The sequence below is a fragment of the Eptatretus burgeri genome, chromosome 8, assembly GCF_056783735.1.
Source record: "Eptatretus burgeri isolate ZD-2024b chromosome 8, Ebu_testis_v1, whole genome shotgun sequence".
Classification (NCBI taxonomy): Eukaryota; Metazoa; Chordata; class Myxini; order Myxiniformes; family Myxinidae; genus Eptatretus; species Eptatretus burgeri.
Window position 1 is genome coordinate 48,648,275 of NC_140968.1, and position 13,886 is coordinate 48,662,160.

Below are 13,886 nucleotides of genomic sequence, written 5' to 3' on the forward strand. Positions count from 1 at the left end.
TCGACATCACAACTTGTGATGCGATGCGAATAGTGTACGGAAAAGATCGTCAAAAACGATTTTCAGGGGGAATTTTTTTCGATTTTCTAAAGGGTGTCTCCTACTAATACTCATACGAGGGCGTATATTGGCCTTAGCCTATGCCATCTCGGGTTCCATGAATATAGCACCTCCAGACCAACCTATCCAGCAGCTTCAGTTTGTTGGAGTGGCTTAATGGTCTTAAAAGGGGTGTATAGAGTGGCTTAATGGTCTTAAATGGTCAAAAAGGGGTCTAAAGTATTAAAGTGTCTCAATGGTCTTAAATGGGTCGAAATGTCTAAAGGGCCAAAGGATCTGAAGTGTCCAAAAGGCCTTAAAAGGTCTATAGGTCTGAAAAGTGATGAAAGGGTCGAATAAGGGCTGTACATCTCAGGGTCTAAATAGGTGTGAGAGAATTAAAGGGTGTAAATGGTCTCATGGGGTTTACAGGCCATAAAGGGTGTGAATCTGCAGTAATGAAATGACCTCATGTTATTAACTAAATTAACTCTAGAATGCAACACGGCAACAATGGGCACAATTGACCTCCTCACGACCATTTAAAACACCTATTTAGGAGCATTGTGGTTAAAAATCTGATTGTAGAAAGTTTCGTCATGATTAAACCTTGGGAGCTCAAAGCAGTAAGGTCACAAACAAAAAAACATTTCGCTTATATATACAGAGATGGAAAACTTATTTTGCTGCTGCAGCCTCTTCTTCCTCCCTCTTATTCCTCTCCTCAGGGAGGTGGTGTCACTTTTTTCTTCCATTGACCAGCCTACAGTGAGATCTCTCGGCAAAGCCATGGCTAAGACCAAGAGAGAAAAGCTCGATCATAACCTCATTCAAGGTTAGGGGAAAGCTCACCCAGGAACATCCATAAAGTCCTTTGATAGTTTGTTTTAATATGTAACAATAAAGGTCATGACATATCGTCTCTGGAAACAGCCCCTAACCCCCTGTAAAACTCAATCAATACACCCACCCCCACCCCACTCCAAACCCCAACCCCCATGCGTTAGGTACATAATTTTTGAATGCCCGCTGTAATGTACTGACTGTGCTGGATGGTAATGATTCTGGTGCAATTGGAAGCATGTCATTCCAGCCATCAGTGTGGGTATAAGGAGCACGCTGACCCAAAAACCAAAAGTACACACTCCCTGTTCCCAAACTGACCCCCACCCAAAAGCACAGATTCCCTGTTCCCCCGACCGACCCCTACCCGAAAGAACACACACCCTGTCCTCAAAATAAGGATGTCGCACACGATCTGGCCGAGCAGTCATGTCGTCAAAACACAACTCGCTATGACACTGTCCCAACTTGACAGCCCATTAGGCCAAAAAAAAAAATGTTGCATTGGCGTAACGGGTCACTGAAAAATAGGGTAGGTCGGTCGGGATCTTTTTTTTTTTTTTTTTTTTTTCCTAATAAATCCCTCCCAAAATCTCCCCCGGCTCGAGTACCACCCTTTTTGTCGGCGGGTTCTGTCCGAAACACTTCCGGGTTTTTGCGATCGCGATCGCAATCAACAAGATACTTGAAAACGATAGCAAAACAACAAAAATAGCAATAAAATAGGGTCGGCAAAATTTTTCGATAGCAAAAAAACAAAAAAAAAACGTAGGGTCGGCAGAATTTTTAGGGTCGGGCGGGTTACGCCAATGCAACATTTTTTTTTTTTTTGGCCTTACTACAAGAAGTGGCAGACTCATTGTGCCGACTCGTAAAATTGACATGTGACATTTCTTTGATACATTCATTATGAGCTCGAAAAGACAAACTTCTAAAATATTGGGAAGACATGATGATGCGGTAGAGGAGATAGAGTTGCATTGCTTGACCCTGACTAAGTTGTTTTGTGTTATCAATGTCCGGTAGAGGAGATAGAGTTGCATTGCTTGACCCTGACTAAGTTGTTTTGTGTTATAAATGTTAACCTTAGATCTTAATACCAACTGATCACTCGGATTGTTATTAAACTCCGTGTAATATTGTTGTAAAAGTTTGTTTTCTCCAAATTGTAAAATGTGAAGATGTAATGTACTGCACGGGATTGTAATGAGCACGCCCCTTGTGGAGTGGAAACGGAAAATAAAGACAGTGCCTATTGAGACCTCAGAAGAGTCTGTGTCTTTTGTGCTCGTCACCAAATATCACAGGAACGTAATATACCAGGCATGTGGGATACATAACAGCGCCTTAGATAAGACATCGTTAAGAGGTCGGAGATATCGATAATACTGTAAGAAATGAAATGTATCTCTTCTGTGATTGAATATTTCTTTAATAGTGACCAGAAACCATTTGAAAATGAAAAAAAAAAACAAGCCGGGAGGTGACGATGGTTCGTGGGCATTATTGGACAATGTCACGATAGGTACAATTGAGTTAGTGGAAGCCCTATCGTAAAAACCTATCTCTTCCGTCAAAATTGACCAAATCAAATCGGATTTTTTTATATGTTGCACTTATGGACATTACGCACAGCTTCTAGGAAACGAAATTGCGAGAAAAAAAATGAATAAAAAGTTCAAGTGGGCATGGGATGCCCACAAGGGGTGTGGGGCGTCCCTCATACAAAAAGACACAACTCGACCATGATTACTAGCTTGTGTCCAAGTTTCATCAAGATTGCATCAAACGTCACGGAGCTATGCTCTGGAGAGAGTCACAGACACACAGACACAACGAAAATAGTGGTCACTGATGGCGCCCACGAACCATTTAATGGTTGCCAAGGTTACTGCGTGCACCCACTACGAGATGTCATCTGAATTTTTACACTAAATTCCTGTTTCTACCCATAATACACACTCCAAAAAATTGCTCATTTGAGGTGAGACATCTACGATTAAATCACGATGAAAGAAACAAATCACGATGTTAACTTGGTTCATTAAAACTATATGATGTATATTTGGAGGTGTATATTTGATGAAGTTCGTAGCGAAGACGGCAACATCTTTTTTTCTCCAAACTTTTTTTCACCTTCGAGAGTTAAGTCGTCAGATGAGCAGTAAAATTACCGTTAAATCGATGTATGGGTTGTGTTCGTACGATTTTCCGTTTTTGAATGATTAGCTTATTTGAGAGGTCACGTGACTCCTTTGCCGATGTCCGATCTTACTGATCATGGAAACGTCTTAATTCGCAGTTGTTTTTCACATTTGATCCCATAGTTTTACGATCGGAGGTCACCAGCTCACCAATTATATTGGTATCCAGGTTGAAATACGAAAGAAAATGAGCTTTTTATAAAGCATTGTATATACGGATCTCTCCTCGCAGAGATGGCAACAAAGTGGTAGCTTGTGTGTTTTATAAGTTATGAGTACGTGCCCGTACGTGCAAAAAAAAAATAATAATAATAATAATAATAAAAACTTTCAAACTGCGAGCCAGAAACAACAACTACACAGGCCGTTCCTTCGCTCTCACGTGCCCGTACGTGCGTCGGCGTACGTGCAAAAAAAGAAAAAACTTTCAAACCAAGAGCCAGAAACAACCACACAGGCCGCTCCTTCGCTCTCGTAAATGACGACTGGATTGGGGCATTGTGTTTATCTTTAAATTCCCAAAAGAAAGAGAAATTATTAGAATAAGGTAAGTCATCACTATCCGGAAGTGGTGCGTGCCCGTACGGAATGTTCACATTATTCCACGAATTATCGCTTTCATTGAAGTAACAACTGCTGTGATACTTACACACACAGAGTTAATTAAAATCCAAATTAAAATCAAGTTTACCTCCCTGTCTTTGCTTGCCATGACATTCGCTGCCATTGACCATTGCCACTCCTACGCCACGGGAACTAAATGGCTCCCTTTCCCCATCGTAACCGGCATGGCACGTGACGTCATCGTCGGCCGGCCGCGCACCGGCCAACACAGCAACGTGTCATGTCATTGGTTGGTAAATAAATGGTCATAACTTGGGAAACACTTGTCCGATTAATATCAAACCTTGAAAAGGCACATCCTCAGGTCCCCAGCAATAAACCCGGCAAGTTTCAATTAGATGGGACCAGTGGTTGTCGGGAAACAGCGGACACACACACACACACACACACACACACACACACACACACACACACACACACACACACACAGCTGGAATTATAGATAGACGAGTTGTGAGAAAATGACCGTTTAAAACCCCCTATTTAGGTGCATCATGTTGAACAATGTGATCCGATAAAGTTTTGTGGTGATTAATTTTGGGAGTTCAGAGGAGTTGAGTCACAAACAAACATTTCACTTTTAAATATTTCGATAGGGGTCCGTTTTTTCCCGGACGTGTCCTCTTTCAACCTCCGTCCGTCCGTTTCTTTTTTTTTAAATGTCGAGAAACGTCCGGGATTTTGCTATTTTTTTGCTTTTGCATTTTCAAAGGGATAACTTTTAAGGTTTGGGATACTTGTTACATTATTTAAACGGTTGAACTTTTTTTGTGCATTTTCTTTCGGTGATGAAATGCGGTTAAATGTAATGTTTGTACCAGGACAGTTTGGTACACGTCTGTACTACTCCGCCATGGTGTAATGGACGTCCAGTTTGGGGGGGGGGGGTGCTCTGTCCGTGATCCTTATCAGCCTTAAGTCCTTATCAGCCCTTTTGGCGAAACCCCTTGTGTCTTGCAGGGTTGTAGCACACTGATGTATTTTTGTGTGGAGTTGCTTGGTAGCAGCATGTATGAGCTGGTTACCAGTAGCCCCCATTGTGGTCACAGAAAAATTAAGTGTCCATGGTGCATTGCATTGCATCACAATGGAGTCTTGTTTTCTTTTGGCTAACATCACTGCCATTATCGGCTTTCTATTTCCCGAGCATTCGTTTAATTTCTTTTGATTGTCGATTCAAACTAAGCAAGTCTTATGCCACTTTGCTCTACAAGTATGAGTGTTTCTTCAACTTCAAACCCATAGTCTAGTCTTGTTCATTTGCACCTCTGCAAATTTTTCAAATGTCTTCAGGTTATGTGCAACAGTTTCGTAACTAATAGTGCTGCCAGTGTTCTGTCTTGTAGACTTTGTTGGATAAACCAGGTTTTAAACCGTCCCACTCTGACAAAGATCACACATATTCCAGTCGGTTGCTGGCGGTGGTGTTTCTCTTGTACTTGTCTGGCCACTTGGTTCAATGTCAAATAGATTCACCTTGTATGACATGATAGCAGCCAGCCAGACAGGCTAGCAGGCAGGCAGACTGATTGCTATACAAAACTAGAAGGAGGACATTTGGTAGAGCGCTACCTCCGCTACGCAATGCCTGATCCACAAGAATGTATTGGGCCCATTACATTTTTGAGATATCGTGCTATATATCGTTTTTAGCCCTATCTCTCAATGTTGAAGAATCACTTAAAAAATTATAGTAGCTGGATCTGAATCAGTTCGTTCTCATCACAACCCGAACCTGTCCACAAAATTTCATTTGGATCCGTCCACAACCTTTTGAGATATCCTGCTCACAGACAGATAAACAAACAAATAGACAGAAAGAGGTGAAAACATAACCATCTTCCATGGGCGTCGATTGCTTTTGAAAAGTGGGGGGGACATTGCATGTCCAGACCACGAAGCCCACTTCGTACCGGCGTGGACACAGCAAGTCTACCCTTGCAAATTCTTGATTCTATACGCTCGTTGACATGCTGCCCTCTGATCACACAAATCCCTTAAATTAATCTGACCATCTATCGACCATCTTTTTTTATCAAATATAAGCAGACGGAGCGAAATTAATTAAACATTAAATCATACACATTTCAAAGTTTCAAGTATCATCAAAGAAATATATATATATATATATATATATATATATATATATATATATATATATATATATATATATATATATATATATATATATATATATAATTGTTTATCAAGCCTCCTTCTCACGACCCTTGAACTGATTCACTAAACATAAACTGAAAACTAGACTGACATACAAATTGATATTACACGAGTACAATTAACTTACCTTAAAACTTGCCAAAAATATGAACCTTCTTGTCTGCCGATCCAATTAAAAACTTTGTTGCAATGTCTTAGGGGTCAAGTGTAGTCAGACGATCTCGGTGAACATGACAGATCATGAGATGGTTGAGGCATTGTTGGGTCATTGTGGAATGTAACCAAGTCTTCATACGTCTGAGTGCGCTGAATGACCGTTCAGCTTCACATGAACTTGCTGGGGAAACCAATAGAAGCTGAAGCAAACGTTCTACCTGTGGGAACATTCGACGGACTTCCGGCACCATGTCTACAAATATCTTATGGTAATCCTCAACAGATGAACCACTGAACTGGTTACGAAAGAAGCCAAGTTCTTGCTTTCGGGAATCCGACAGTTCGGGATGTTTGCGGACTATTTATGGTTTGAATGACCCAGACAGGAGCATTTCACCCAAGTCCCTATACGCCATGAGGTCGGTTGATCTAAAGTACTCATTCAAGTTCTCGGATGCGCTGTCGATGACTTTGAAAAATTCAACTCTGTATACCTCCTCTGCAGAATTGGCAGTGTATTCCTGCGTGCCTCCATCAAGTCTCTTCGGAAGCTTGCGCTTACGAGGGAGGGTCACTGGATCTAGTTGGCACTGCTGGAGCTTCTGTTGTGCTGCTTCGAAAACCTCCTTAGACGTCTGGTCGGTACGGAGAGATTGGAGATTCTGTGCAGTTATCTTTGCAACAGTAAGCATACCAGAGACGGTAACTTGTGAACCCTGAAGTGCCTTATTGAGGTATTCAAGGGATTGGAGAACGGGCAATGATGCAAACAGACCCAGAACACACTTTCCTGATGAAAGACAGCTTCGAATACCATTGGCTCACGATGCCGTGTTCGTACCAAAGTAATCACTTGCTTGTTGAAGGGCATCCAGTACCACTTCATCGTTATCCAATATCGATTTCACGGCAGGAGAACGAGTTAACCAACGAGTCGGGCAAATTGGCCTCAGGCGTGTAGGGCAAGGAGTGTCAGCATGGATATTCAACTACAGATGCTTGAATTTTCCAGAGTGGTTGTGGATGTTGCTGAGTACCTGGACATAATCGAGGGCGTCTCTTTTGAACGGTGCAGTTTGTAGGGCTTTGGATGTAATGAGTTGGGTGACATGAGCTCCACAGTGAACATAATTGGCCAGCGGTTGGAGTTTTTTTTAGCTGTGCTTGACAGCCCTTGTACTTTCCGGACATGTTGCTTGCCCCATCGTAAGTATGTGCTCTAAGGGAGTTGACACCGAATTAGGACATCCTGAAGCATCTTACAAAGTGATACTCCTGTTGTTGATGATACTTGGTAGGGGCCGATGAGATCTTCTTGACCATCAAAGGAATCCATCACATAGCGCACACACACCGACTCCTGCTCATCACCCTGAATATCTTGCATTACATCAGTTACGAGTCCGAACTGAGTGAACATTTCATTCACGTTACTGCAGATATTTCTGAGGATGGCATGACTCATCAACTGTAGAATTCGTGGCATCCTTCCCACGAATTGCAAAACCTTGTTAGGCTAAATATTGGAGTGAGGTGATAATCTTCAGAAGTGCTGACCATGCAGATCTTTGCTCTTCCAGCAGTTTGCTGCTCAGCTGCACATGGACACCAGGTTGACTTCTGCGACATTTCAGATTTTCAGAGGCAAGCCTATGTGTGTTTGATCGTTCGTGTTGTCTGAATTTTTCTGTAGCCTTTTTCCAGTTCCGAAAGCCCTTTGAGACAAATGCGTCTTCTGCACAGCAGGCAAGTTCGGTAAGTTTTTCACGAGAAGCATCCGTACAGGTGTGACAGAGTACACCGCCGATGCTCTGATCAAAATGAAGCCACGGAAAATCTTTGAACCACTTTGAACCACAATCTTTGAAGATTGTGTTCTTGATTTGCATGCCATCAAAAGGGTTCACCAAAGGAATGAGCTAAAATCAGTTGTAATGCGAACATTTATGTAATTCTTTCGGGATTTGTGAAAGCCGGGAAAGTGAAACTGCGTCATCCTGCACAAGCTCCACCATCTCAATCAGCATACCAGGCCGCGAAATATTTTATTGGCTTATAACTCGACGGTGCAAAGTCACAAAAATTAAACACACACATCATCGTGCAGGTAATAACATCAGGCATCTGGCGATATAAGTTAGAAAGGTGAAATAAACTAGTTTGGTCGCTAAAGGGGCCCCGAGCCGTTGCGGCCTAACACTATCCAAGGCGTGGCGCTCCAGGCCATGAAGCCGCGATTTATTTAAACACTCATAAAATGATGATACAAAGTCCGAAAACGTCCCAACATACCTCAAAATGTCCAGGTCATGTTCCCTGTTAGTGGGTGAACAATCCAACGCTTGGCGAATTCTGCTTCGCAATGATAGGAAGAGCCGACATCGAAGCATCAAAAAGCGACGTCGCTATGGACGCTTGGCCGGTGGGAGACCATAGCTTGGGAAGCATGGATTCTCAATGTTGAATTGTTAACCTATCATCTTTAATAGAACTATAATAGACCAATAAAATTAAAGGTTCTTTTTCTTTTGTTGTTTTTGGCTAAAAGTAAAGATCCAGAGAGGCTCCAGTGTTACGTAACTTATGTTCAATGAAAAAAGTGGGGGGGGGGGGACAATCGATATGTTGTCCCCCCCCTTGATAAAAAGTGGGGGGAGGGGGACATGTCCCCCCCATCCCCCACCAATCGACGCCCATACCACCTTCACCTTCGGTGGTGGAGGTCATAAAATGGAAAATATTTTAAAAAGAAATATATATTAAAAAGAAATAAATAGCCTGGTGTTGGCGCAGTGGTTAGGGCAGCGGCTTTGGATCCAAGAGGTCCTGAGTTCAAGCCCCGTTGGGCCACTGAATTAATACACCAGGGGGTTGACTCAACCTGTCATCCTTCCGAGGTCGGCGAAATGAGTACCAGTATACTGGGCCGGTGTATACCCCGGTTAAAATAGGTGTACCATATCCCTGTGTCGTAAGAGGCGACCAGGGTTGCGTCAGGAAGGGCATCCGGCGTAAAACTATGCGGATCATACGGATGATCCGCTGTGGCGACCCCTAACGGGAGCAGCCGAAAGAAGAAGAAGAAGAAGATATTAAAAAAAACGAAAAAAAAGAAAAAGATACCAGAAAGTCCAAAATAGTAAAAGGCGCTTCTTTACAAATAGTGTGAAGTGTCTGTGAAGTTTCATGATGATACATGAAACAGTTTAGAAGTTTTGGCCAGCAAACGAAAATGTTCACACACAGACAGATATGATGCATCAGACAGACCGACCGACAGACAGACAGACCGGCAGGCTGTTTCCTGAAATGAAGAGAAAGCTTCAATGTACCTATGTGCCAAAGGGCATATTTGTCCTCTGAAGTTCACAGTCTTTTTCCGATACGGCCTGGACTAGTAAGGAACAACACATCTGTTGTCGACTTACTCCTCACGACGTCTAACTTTCATATTAAAGCTGATTTCACCATCTTCAGGCTTTCTTCTTCTGTATTGAGGATAGCTATTTTCTCCTGTAATGGTATCTTAGACAAAACCTCTGTGGTATTTATTTGTACACTTTCCTTCTTGCATGCCTGGTGACCCTAGGTTCATGGTTCCACATGGTCCATGAATCATATGACTTAATTACGTCAAACAGTTCTTTATCCACTGCAGGATCTGGTAGCTCTGCATAAATGAATGAGTCAATTTGGCTGGTACGAATCTTTTGTTTGAGCCAAACCAATATATGAGCATGAGGTACATCTCTTTTCTGCCACTCAATGGTGAGCAAAAAGTATCTAATTCGCCAAATACATGACTCTCCTTAATGAGGCATTTGGCTTGATTACCTTTTGGCTAAACACTCTGGAAATGATGTCATGTCTGTGCTGAGATTTTTCGCCAGGTTGAAGTCCCTGTAAAATTTCTTCCCACTGGATTACAGGTAAAGGTAATAAACAGGTCAGGTCTTCCATATGCCATAGCATCCTGAGTTTATTCATGCATGTCTCTTGCTACACCTGTACGAGTTGATGGTAGGATATCTAATCTGTGACATTGCCATCACTCAACACAGCATCTTTGAGATGAGCGTAATCATCTCCTCTTCGTTTATTTTGATTCAGTCTGATGAAAGCAACTGTTCAGATTCAACCTTAGCATACATGTTAACCATTTATGGACTAAGGAGATCTTGCATTTTGACCAAGTGATTGGAGCTTTGTGGGTGCTTCATTAGTCTTTTAGAATAGAAGTCAGCAGCACTGACTTTTCTTGCTTTGGTGATGTGTTCCTGTGTTTGGATCTATTTCAGGAATGTGGAAGTAATAATCATCTTCTCCCTGACAAAACGTGAAGATATTGCAGTCCATCGTAGGATCTGTGGATTTCAGGTATTTTTTGTACGTGCAGAGTACCCGCCCGACTGGTAATCTTGTTCCAAGCATTCAATACGTTCTTTCGACGCATACCCTTAATTGGGCGGTGTATAGGCAATGGACAGCTCTGGATAGGTATAACAGCTCTGTACAAGAATACTGTACTGTAGATGGTGGAGACTTATTATACCCTCCCCCACCTGGAAACAGCACTACACGATACACATTTACCAGGAGAATTTGCATCCCCCCACCCTCATACCCACAAGACCACCGGCAAAGATAAAACACCCCTATACATTCATTGGGGTTATGCTGATCCTCTATAGCAAGTCTGGATGTAATTGGGCCAGAACCATAGGAGGAATAACCCGCCAAACAAACCCACAAACAAACAAACAAACAAACAAACCTACAACAAACCCACAAACACTAGTCCCTGAATTATAGTAAAGATGACACTGTCCATCCTCCTCAGCAGTATATCTCTCTTTTCATATTCTTCATTGACCAACGGGATAGCAACTTCATTTGTTGTTGGGGCATTAAATCTTCTGACATGCTCTCCAGCTGGTCTCTTGTCAGCATTGATGACAATCTGTAGATCATTAGTTGGCATTTTCTCAAGAGCATAATTGAACACCTTTATCAAAGCATTTTTCTCATGCAGCAGATGCTACAGTGACATAACAATATCCTCATTAAACCAGGTGTTATTTTGCATCTATGAGCATACTGCTCCTCTTCGTTTCCCATAAAGTATATTTGAACAAATTTTGGTTCTGCATTCTCTCGTGGAAAGAGGGATCCAATGCAATGGTATACTTGACCTTGGATTTTGAAAGTAGATCTCCAACCACTTGGAGTGGCATCTTTGGAGCATCGAAATGATGTCCTTTGAAAGCAGGAAAAATATTTTCGAATATTATCCAAGAAGTACTTTGACCTTGGAGAATCTCCCTTCAGTAATAATTTTAAAGGTTCAAGTGGTTCATGTAATAAAGGCAATATAACCCTTCCATTGGAGCAGCACATGCCTGGAGACTCCCCTTCATATTTTAATTCATTGCAATGTAGACAGTGTGTTTCCATGGCTCCTATTGAGAGAAAAGTGTTCTCCACATATTCTTGGCTTGGATCATAGTTAAATGCTGCTTTTTCCCAATCAAAAACAAGCTGTCTGGCTGAAGATGATCTTTCACACTGCCTTGTTTTTTTTTTCTCTCTCTCTCTCTCTCTCTCTCTCTCTCTCTCTCTCTCTCTCTCTCTCTCTCTCTCTCTCTCTCTCTCTCTCTCTCTCTCTCTCTCTCTCTCTCTCTCTCTCTCTCTCTCTCTCTCTCTCTCTCTCTCTCTCTCTCTCTCTCTCTCTCTCTCTCTCTCTCTCTCTCTCTCTCTCTCTCTCTCTCTCTCTCTCTCTCTCTCTCTCTCTCTCTCTCTCTCTCTCTCTCTCTCTCTCTCTCTCTCTCTCTCTCTCTCTCTCTCTCTCTCTCTCTCTCTCTCTCTCTCTCTCTCTCTCTCTCTCTCTCTCTCTCTCTCTCTCTCTCTCTCTCTCTCTCTCTCTCTCTCTCTCTCTCTCTCTCTCTCTCTCTCTCTCTCTCTCTCTCTCTCTCTCTCTCTCTCTCTCTCTCTCTCTCTCTCTCTCTCTCTCTCTCTCTCTCTCTCTCTCTCTCTCTCTCTCTCTCTCTCTCTCCTTACAGCTTTGGCTTTTGCTGTATGTTTAGAGGTTTGACTGTTTTTTGTGTGGCATTTTAAAGCTTCACGCAGGGTCACCGAGAAAAAAAGGACATATCCTCAGGTTTTGTGATTAAATCAACCATGTTAATCATGGTTTCCTGCAAAAACAAATCAAAACCAAACTAAATTTTTTGATTAAAATTACAATTGTGTGAACTGCCTCGGAAGGCCTTAAAACAGTGTCCGGTGGCCTCAAAATGGCCTCTGAGGCTACGGCCATATAGCCTGCTCTGACTGCCTCAACTCGCGTAAAAAGTGCTTACCCACATTTTGTTCAGCACCTAAGCATTAACTCACTTCATATTTACAAAGAATCGTTGATTAACTTAAAAATCATAGGCAAGAACTTTTCTTATTTCCTATAATTAATGATGGACCTGGGCAAGTCACTTCACTTTACTTGGTTCATACTTGAGTGGATGGCCTGCCTCAAGTGCCATCTTGAATTGGTTCACTGCATCTAGATTGAGCTCGTAAGCCAACAATAATGAGTCTGCACATCACTATAACTCAAGCAACATATGGGAATATACTCTATCAGTTTATTGAAGTGCCCTCAAGGCTTTTATTGGTCAGAGCTCATTGTGGCTTAGTATATCATATGCCCTGAGAGCAGTTTGAATTTTTGTATATCATATACCTGTACCGCACAGTCTTCCATAATGTTGTTGTTCTGCACAAACTGGCCTGCAGCACGGGGACAGCCAAGCTACTCCTGCAGGAGTAGCCCATGAATGAGCTGCTTCGGCTTCACCTTCAAGTTCAGTTGATTCACAGCCTCAACTGACCGTCGTATAGTTTAGGGTTGCTCACCTAACTTTTTAAGACTTCACCACTGTGGTCAAACTATTCGACCTGTTGCTCCGTGCAGGTTGTTACACATTTATCATTGCAATTCTAATCCTGCCTGTCACTTTGCTGACAGGTTTAATCAAAAGTCAAAGACACTGGCATTTCCCATGGTCCAACCAGCTGTACTTCTTAAACAGCAGTGTCCGCTTGACTTAGATGACCGGCCTAACAGGTTTATGCTTCGATATTTCCGTGATACCTTTCTATTGGCATGGCAACCTAACTAGAATCCATGCCCTCGGCACCACACCTGGTGATATTCTGCCAAGCTGAACAGATATTTGCAGCAACGGCTAGCAGAGAAAATCAGGTGGGGTACAACTTCCCGTCTAACTATACTTGTACACTGTGTCGGACCAATGAAGGAAAGGACAACCGAGACATATTGAAAATACACAACAAAGCCAAAAGGATATGGACACCCCTTCTAATTGGTGGATTTTGCTATTTCAGCCATGCCCATTACTGACAGGTGTATAAAATCAAGCACACAGCCATGTAATCTCCATCGGCAAACATTGGCAGTAGAATGGGCCATACTGAAGAACAAGTGACTTTCAATTGGGCACCGTCATAGGATGGCATTGCATCAGATAGCAATGTGGCACCGTCATAGGATGGCATTGCATCAGATAGCAATGTGGCACCGTCAAATTTCTGCTCTGCTAGAGCTGCCCCAGTCAACTGTAAGTGCTGTTATTGTGAAGTGGAAACGTCTTGGAGCAACAACAGCTCAGCCACAAAGTGGTAGACTGCACAAGCTCACAGAACAGGACCGCCGAGTGCTAAAGCATGTTGCGGGGAAAAAAATCGTCTGTCGTCAGTAGCAACACTCTCTACTGAGTTCCAAACTGCCTCTGGAAACAACGTTAGCATAAACATCGTTCATCGAGA

The 13,886-nt window shown here is 42.5% G+C and overlaps 1 pseudogene; it reads left to right on the forward strand.

Moving 5' to 3' along the window:
• Positions 1 to 12,867, forward strand: part of LOC147021696 (uncharacterized) — a 52,329-nt pseudogene extending 39,462 nt beyond the window's left edge.
• The last annotated feature ends 1,019 nt before the right edge of the window (positions 12,868 to 13,886 follow it).